General features: G+C 43.0%; 1 pseudogene; it reads right to left on the bottom strand.

Moving 5' to 3' along the window:
• Positions 1 to 1,043: 1,043 nt before the first annotated feature.
• On the bottom strand, positions 1,044 to 2,425 carry LOC119338556 (annotated as a pseudogene).
• Between the last annotated feature and the right edge of the window lie 6,472 nt (positions 2,426 to 8,897).

The raw sequence follows: 8,897 nt of genomic DNA, 5'->3' as shown, positions 1-8,897 counted from the left end.
AATACTAGTGAGTAGTGCGCGGCGGCACGCCGCGCCATATGGATTGATAAGATATTTAGTTTTTTAAAATATTTGATAAGTTGTCCCAAGACTTGATTCATGGCAGAGTAGTTCATGAAAAAAAATACATCTAGTAGATACATACTTAAGTGATCTACAACATGTAGTGATAGTGGAAGTATGAAGCTCCTGTTCTCTCCTTAGACCTAAGATATTGATCATGATGTAGTGGTAGTGAACTTTACATCTGAAGATCTGAATCAAACCATCGCTGCTGGTCCTAAGCGACATATCATCACAAGCCAACCTATTCAAGTCGATCCACTGAAGCATGTGCGGCGGCACGCCGCACCCATTGGTTCAGTATGTGTTTGTTTTGATATAGTTTCTGAAAATTTGTTGTACGTTCTGCATGTGCGTACCTTTGTAGCCAGCTCGAGTTTTTACGCCTAGCAGTCTATTTTTTTCTATGTATACTTCTTGAACACACTTAACTACGCTACTGATATAATTACATTCTCAGTTATTTTTTTGAACAGTAGACCAACTTAAAGAGAAAGGAATAACATGTAGAACATAAAAAAAGATATGCAACTGATGAATCATTCTCTTGGCTTGTTTTCTATGAATCATCGCAGATGCAACATTCATATGTGTGACATTCTACTTATATGAAGATCCCTCATCTAACGTCCACACCACCAGGTAGGAAACAGCACATTCCAATTCAAAACTTGTCCATACAGGTGGGCTCCTTTTCTATACATGTCCCAGCACCACTTCAATCCATCCCTGATTGGACACGAACATGTGTTACGTGAAGAATATAAAACTGATTTGTGGAAATGTATTGGAATACTTTACATAGGACCATGGGCCATAAGAATATTGGTTAGCGTCTATAGGCTTCATGAACACATATTTCAGTCTTGTCTATATTCCTATAACTCTGCGTGAAGCAGAGGTACTGAAAGCAAATGCAAATTTCTCTGGTTGATCGAATTCCACAACCAAAAATTCCAAAATCTTCGTAATTTAGAGTTTCAGACTCGCTGACGAAGGAAGATGACAGAATCAACCCACCTGATCCCGAGCTGCAAGTTCAGCATGAGCTCGTAGTGCTTGTGTCCCTTGACGATGGTCTCCCTGTTGCTTTGCCAGCGACGGGGACACCCACTTGACTTGGCAATGCGCGGCGCCTGGGACGGCGGAGGCAGAAGCGCCGCGCTCTCCCCGCCGTCCTCCGTCCTCACGCTCCTCCGCGCGTCGTCCAACAGAGCGGCCCCGTCCACAATGTGGCAGGTGATGTCGCTGTCCGACTCCCAGATGCAAATCTTGTCGTACTTCGGGTCGCCGACGGAGCAATTGCTCATCCCGGACACGGAGCTCGCCCGCCCATTGGCCGTCCGGTTACCCGAACTGTTGAGCGGCCTCTGCAGCGGCGTGGACTCGGTGGCGCCGACGTGAACCCCGGCAGTTCCCTCGCGAAGCCATCGCGGGGGTCGCGCGCTGTCGGGGACGACGCCGCCGGAGACGGGTGGTACTGGTAGACGCCCTTCTGCTGGACAATGCCGCTCAGGCCGTCTCGCGTCCAGAAGCCGACGTAGACGCTGCCGTCGGCCCATCGGAAGGTGCCCTGGCCGCGCGGGCAGCCGTCCTCCAAGCCGTCGTCATAGCGGTTGCCGTCGGCCCAGGCGAGCGCGCCGCAGCCGTCGATGAGGCTGGCCCGCCACTTCCCCTGTACTCGGTCCCGTTGTGCCAGATGTAGCGGCCGGCGCCGTCCTGCAGCCCGGAGTGCGAGTCGCCGTCGTATTGGTCGCCGTTGGTGTAGCTCTTCCTGCCGTCGCCATCCTGGAGGTTCATGGACCAGGAGGCATTGTATGGGTCCCCGGCGGCGATGGTGCAGGTGTCGTCGCCGTCCATGAAGCCGTCCTTGAACTCGCCCTGTAGGTGGCGCCTGACGGCCAGGAGAACTTGCCCCGGCCCGTGGCCTTGCCGTGCCACCACTCCCCCTCGTACATGCACCAGTCCGTCCACAGGTACTTCCCGTCGCCGTGCGGCACGCCGCCGCGCCACTGCCCCGTGTGGAAGTCCCCGTCGGCGGGCCGCGCTCGACGTAGTCCCGGCTGTGGCGGCCGGCATCGTGGACGCCCGCGGACGACGCCGAGGAGGAGGACTACTTGAGGAAGGAAAGTACATGCATGTCCATCGTCCATGCTCAGACCTGGCTCGGTTTGGGTTTGGTCAATCGATAGAACACCTCGCAAGTCGCAGGAGGCCGCAGCCAAGGGGCCGGAGCTGGAGCGGGGCGAAGAGAGAGCAATACTAACGAGGAACAAAAGAACTCACTGCCGCCGAAGAACTCACTACCGCCGGAGCCGGACACCGACCACCTGACGCCATGGAACCTGCGGCGGATTACCATGGGCTACAGCCAGAATGGCGTCCTCCTGCGCAAGCCTCCGGCGGTCGAACAGCGCGCGTCGTCCTTCGCACGCGCCTTGGGCCGCTTCCACCTCCTTTCCGGCCCCTTCGCCGTCGCGCCGACGGGCAGCACAGGCCTGACGATCTCGCTCCGCTACGGCGACGAAGGCGCCGAGTTCATCCACGCCAATCGAACTCCTCGTGCGCGCCTTGCACCGCTTCCATCCCTTGCCGGCCGCTTCGCCGTCACGCCGGCGGGCAACGCGAGCCTGGCGATCTCGCTCCGCTGCGGCAATGAAAGGCGCCGAGTTCGTCCAAGCCAATCAGGACAAGGCCGCCGGCAGCGGGGTAGCCCAAACCAAAGGAACAGGAAGCAAACAGGTACTTATAGGCAACTAAAAGAAGAGAAAAAATAAAAATAGAACCCACGAGAAAAGCCCAGCAGGCAAACGTGGCGAGATGCATGGCGCAGACATGCATGCCCATGGACGCGTCGAAGGAAGGAAATACAGGAGAGAGACAAATTTGAAGGAGACAAAATCCCAGCAAATTCTAGAAGACAACGTGTCACCGATGGAATTGTTGGTCAACTGCATGTGAGGCAGACGTGGCGACATGCACTGGCGCGTGGCGTGCACCTGACCTAGATAACTCTGGAACAGGCACGTACAGTCAATCAAATTTTAAAAAAAAGGAGGAACTCTCTCTTGTAGGATGTGCCGTACACACGTGAATAGACAAGGGCACATACGACAACAAAATGAAACGTGCTTAAAAGACCGACCAAGCAAAAAAATATGATCAATCACATTTTAGAAAACTACCGTGCACACGCGTCATTCAAACAACAACGGTAAAAAAAATTCTAAAAAACCCAGAAAAGAGGAACCCTTGCGGGCCTAGTCTTCTTAGTATTCATCATCCCTGTAGATGTGCGCCAATACATGCTTCGATCTACAACAGCACGTCGTGTCCTATCCTAGCCCTTCATCGCCTTATGTTGGCAATTTTCTGGCTGCCACTTTTTTCCTCACGTATTGGCAAAAGTATGTATCGATTTTCATCCTATACACGGCCGCAGTACGCGGCCGCCACGAAGGCATGCAACACCACGTGGAAGTTGTGCCACCGATCCAGCTGATCACGCCGCCACATCTAGATTTCTACTGTACTAATTAATGGCCGTTTGAAGTTGATGTGCATGCATCGATTAATACCCAGGTCTGTTTGTATCTTCAATCAATCCGACCGGCTTTCTATTTGCTACCTTTTGTAATTTTTATTGTATTTCCATAATCACAGATATTAAATAGACATTGCTGATCTAGGTCATAACAGGTCCATCCCAGGCAAGCCATGTTGATCGAAGTGAAAAAGTAGGACTACGGAAATTGCAAGCATGCCCTACACGAACAAAGCAAGGAGAGCCGATGGGCCGCCAACTAACGATACTCTAATATTTTTATTTCCAAAGCCTTTGTTCTCTTTCATAAAAGTAAACATTTTTAACTTTTGAAACAAAGCTTATAGTTGGTATAGGGTGGATGCATGAATGTATTCTGATTATTGTTAGTTCCATTACTTATATTCTAGGCGAGAGTAACATTGTTAACCAGCTGGATGCTCTACGATTAATAGTCTCATGGTTGAAAACTATCTTAACGGGCTGTGAGGTAGATCCTAATACAAACAGGATGCATGTCGCCCCCATGGCATGATATTATATATGGACTATTCTCACGATATCAATACGACACATGGAGTCATGGATGGTGAACAAAATAAAAAGATGCAGCGATATATGGATGTTATTGTCCTGGAAATTGGAAGAAGAGGCTGGCTAATGAGGTGGACATGAACGTCACTGGCACACCGCCAGCCTTGACGATGTCTAGCGGCAAGGATGGAACTGAGGGAAAAGGCAACATCGAGCAGTGGCAAGGTTGTCGTCACGGAGTAGTCCTATTCCGGACTTCCCATGAAGAAAATCACACTTCGACAAGGTTTCAGTTGAATACAAAGCAGTGATTCTATATTTCAATTTTAAGCACGTAAATAAGTATGCATACAAGCAGGAGAAGAGTAGCCCATATTTAATTATGTTGGCATGTTTGATCGCAGGAAGCAAGGAAGGTAGATATGGTCTGCAAGCAGGAGGTGGAAGTTAATTTCTCAGTTAGTGATGCTGATAAAACCGAGAGTTTCATGCAAATTTTAGTGCTTGCTATTCATCTTGATAATGTACTCAGGTCAAATATTAATTTTGCTTAATGTTAATACATATGAGGCATATTGCATATCTCAAAAAATACAGAAGGATTCGAACAGAGGTGATGTTTAGAGTATTGCATTAGTTAGTTATGTACTAACCTACTGATTACTGCATATATCTGAACTGCCATGTCAAGTTACTACCTATAATTTAATAATTGAAAGTAATGAACTTATATTATATTTACTACATATACGATTAATTTGTTGCGTCGTGTTCGAGTAAACATTCCAGGATACATATAGACAGTCTATTTCCATATCTAATTTTCTTTAAAAAATATTTCTTTGTTTAATTTGTTTCCATGTTGCTTGCAGAGGCAATCAAAACCTGTCTCATTGATGGTAATCAATAATCACGAGGTAAATGACATTTGGAGCGGGCACATAAAGATATCAATAATACATAGTTGCTCCATTTTTATCTAAAAGCTTTTGAATCTGGTAGCATTTATACCGATGATCAAAATACAAATTTATCTTCATTAATTATACATCACAATTAATTACGTTAGATAACAATTTTAAGTGCGCTCAATTGGTTTATGCAATTTCTGTATAATATTTTTCTATGTCACATGATATCTCGGTCTCTTATTCATAGCAGTAGCATTGTTCTATGTACTGAATTAAGTTGTACCGCGGCGTAAACAAAAAGTAATTCTTGCTGAGTTATTTTAATGAGATTACTGTTGAGTAAAATGCTAATGCATATACCTTTATATGTTTGGCTTTTAATAGTTAGGCATTAGTGGTATTAAACGTATATATATGATTTACTAAGACGTCACTCTGAATGTATATGTACCTCTGTGAGTGAAGTAAAATAATTATTTCCCATCTTTGATAGTAAATATGATATACACTCACATTATAAATATACAATAGTCAATTTGTACAATTAACCATATGTTGCATATAGACAAATTTTCACATATTTTTTTTTAACAATATGGCATCTAATCTTTTACGTGTGAACTTGCAAAATTCATTAATGAAACTATGATATAGCACAATGTATAATGTAAATAAACTTTTGGAATCAAACACAAAAATCCATACAAAATACACACTAGCCCGTGCGAACGCACGGGTTGACGACTAGTTACATACATAATTTCTGGCCTCGCGAAGGAGAAAGCATCGCTCAATCTTGGGGGAGGCTTAAGTCAATGTTATATTCATTCCCCAATCATGAGCTCTCTCGGGAAATGATCATTCGGAATTTTTATGCTCGGCTTTCTCTTGATAACCGCAACCTGCTCGATACTTCCTGTGCTGGTTACTATATGCTGAAGACTATTGATTTCAAATGGGACTTATTGGAAAGAATTAAAAGCAACTCTAAAGATTGGGGTTCCGACGATGGTAAGGAGTCAGGTATGACACCTAAGTTCGATTGTGTTAAATCTTTTATGGATACCGATGCTTTCTGTGGATTTAGCTCTAAGTATGGACTTGACTCTGAGATAGTAGCCACTTTTTGTGAAACTTTTGCTACTCATGTTGATCTCCCTAAAGAGAAGTGGTTTAAATATAATCCTCCTGTTAAAGTTAAAGTAGTTGCACCTATTACAGTCGAAGAGAAGACTATTACATATAGTGATCCCATTATTCCTATTGCTTATATTGAAAAACCTCCTTTTCCTGTTAGGATAAAAGATCATGTCAAAGTTTCGACTATTGTCCGTAAGAGTAATACTAGGACCTATACACCTCCTGAGCAAATTAATGTTGAACCTGGTATTGCTATGATCAAAGATCTTTTGGATGAGGACTTAGATGGGCATGTTATTTCTTTTTATGGTGAAACTGCTAATATTGCTAAACCGATACTAAGACACGTAGACCTGTTGTAGGCACACCTGTTATTTCTGTTAAAATAGGAGATCATTGTTATCACGGTTTATGTGATATGGGTGCTAGTGCTAATGTGATATCTTATGATCTTTATAAAGAAATTATGCATGATATTGCACCTGTTGAATTAGAAGACATTGATGTTACTATTAAGCTTGCTAATAGGGACACCATTAAACCTATTGGGATCGTTAGAGATATTGAAGTCTTGTGTGGGAAGATTAAATACCCTGCTGATTTTCTTGTTCTTGGTTCCCCACAAGATGATTTTTGTCCCATTATTTTTGGTAGACCCTTCCTGAATACTGCTAGTGCTAAGATTAATTGTGAAAACAATATTGTCACTGTTGGCATAGATGGTATGTCTCATGAGTTTAATTTTGCTAAGTTTAGTAGACAACCTTGTGAAAGGGAACAACCTAGTAAGGATGAAATTATTGGTCTTGCTTCCATTGCTGTTCCACCAACTGATCCGTTAGAACAATATTTGCTAGACCATGAAAACGATACGTTTATGAAGGAAAGGGAAGAAATAGATGAAGTGTTCCTTAAAGAAGAACCTATGCTGAAACATAACCTTCCAGTTGAAATTCTTGGGGATCCCCCTCCACCCAAGGGTGATCCCATGTTTGAACTCAATCCCTTACCTGATAATCTTAAGTATGCTTATCTTGATGAAAAAGAAATATATCCTGTTATTAGTAGTGCTAACCTTTCAGAGAAAGAAGAAGAAAGATTATTGAAAACTCTGAAGAAGCACAGAGCTGCTATTGGATATACTCTGGATGATCTTAAGGGCATTAGTCCCACATTATGCCAACACAAAATTTTAGTGGAGAAAGATGCCAAACCAGTTAGAGATCCTCAAAGACGATTAAATCCCAAAATGAAGGAAGTGGTAAGAAAGGAGATACTAAAACTCCTTGAGGTAGGTATTATTTATCCAGTTGCTGATAGTGAATGGGTAAGCCATGTCCATTGTGTTCCTAAAAAGGGAGGTATTACCGTTGTTCCTAATGATAAAGATGAATTGATCCCGCAAAGAATTATTACAGGTTATAGGATGGTAATTGATTTCAGTAAGTTAAATAAAGCTACTAAGAAAGATCATTACCCTTTACCTTTTATTGATCAAATGCTAGAAAGGCTATCCAAACACACACATTTTTGCTTTCTAGATGGTTATTCTGGCTTCTCTCAGATACATGTATCAGCGGGGGATCAATCTAAAACTACTTTTACTTGCCCTTTTGGTACTGTTGCTTATAGACGTATGCCTTTTGGTTTATGTAATGCACCTGCTACCTTTCAAAGATGCATGATGGCTATATTTTCTGATTTTTGTGAAAAGATTTGTGAGGTATTCATGGATGACTTCTCCGTCTATGAATCCTCTTTTGATGATTGTTTGAGCAACCTTGATCGAGTTTCGCAGAGATGCGAAGACACTAGTCTCATCCTAAATTGGGAAAAGTGTCACTTTATGGTTAATGAAGGCATTGTCTTAGGGCACAAGATCTCCGAGAGAGGTGTTGAAGTTGATAAATCCAAATTTGATGCTATTGAAAAGATGCCATGTCCCAAGGACACAAAAGGTATAAGAAGTTTCCTTGGTCATGCCGGTTTTTATAGGAGGTTCATTAAGGACTTTTCTAAAATCTCTAGGCCTCTACTAATTTATTGCAAAAAGATATTCCTTTTATCTTTGATGATGATTGTGTAGAATCATTTGAAACACTTAAGAAATCTTTCATTACTGCACCTATTGTTCAGCCACCTGATTGGAATTTACCTTTTGAAATTATGTGCGATGCTAGTGATTATGCTGTAGGTGCTGTTTTAGGGCAAAGAGTCGATAAGAAATTGAATGTTATCCATTATGCTAGCAAGACTCTTGATACTGCCCAGAGAAATTATGCTACTACTGAAAAAGAATTATTAGCAGTTGTGTTTGCATGTGATAAGTTTAGACCTTATATTGTTGATTCCGAAGTTAGTATTCACACTGATCATGTTGCTATTAAATATCTTATGGAAAAGAAAGATGCTAATCCTAGAATTATTAGATGGGTTCTCTTGCTCCAAGAATTTGACTTGCATATTATTGATAGAAAGGGAGGTGAGAACCCCATTGCAGACAACTTGTCTAGGTTAGAGAATGTTCTTGATGACCCACTGCCTATTAATGATAGATTTCCTGATGAACAATTAGCGGTTGTCAATGCTTCCCGTACTGCTCCTTGGTATGCTGATTATGCTAATTACATTGTTGCTAAATATATACCGCCTAGTTTCACATACCAGCAAAAGAAAAAGTTCTTTTATGATTTAAGACATTACCT

This window comes from Triticum dicoccoides, chromosome 7B, assembly GCF_002162155.2.
Source record: "Triticum dicoccoides isolate Atlit2015 ecotype Zavitan chromosome 7B, WEW_v2.0, whole genome shotgun sequence".
NCBI lineage: Eukaryota > Viridiplantae > Streptophyta > Magnoliopsida > Poales > Poaceae > Triticum > Triticum dicoccoides.
The sequence above is the reverse complement of the archived record's forward strand: the minus strand, read 5'-3'. Positions and strand labels throughout refer to the sequence as shown.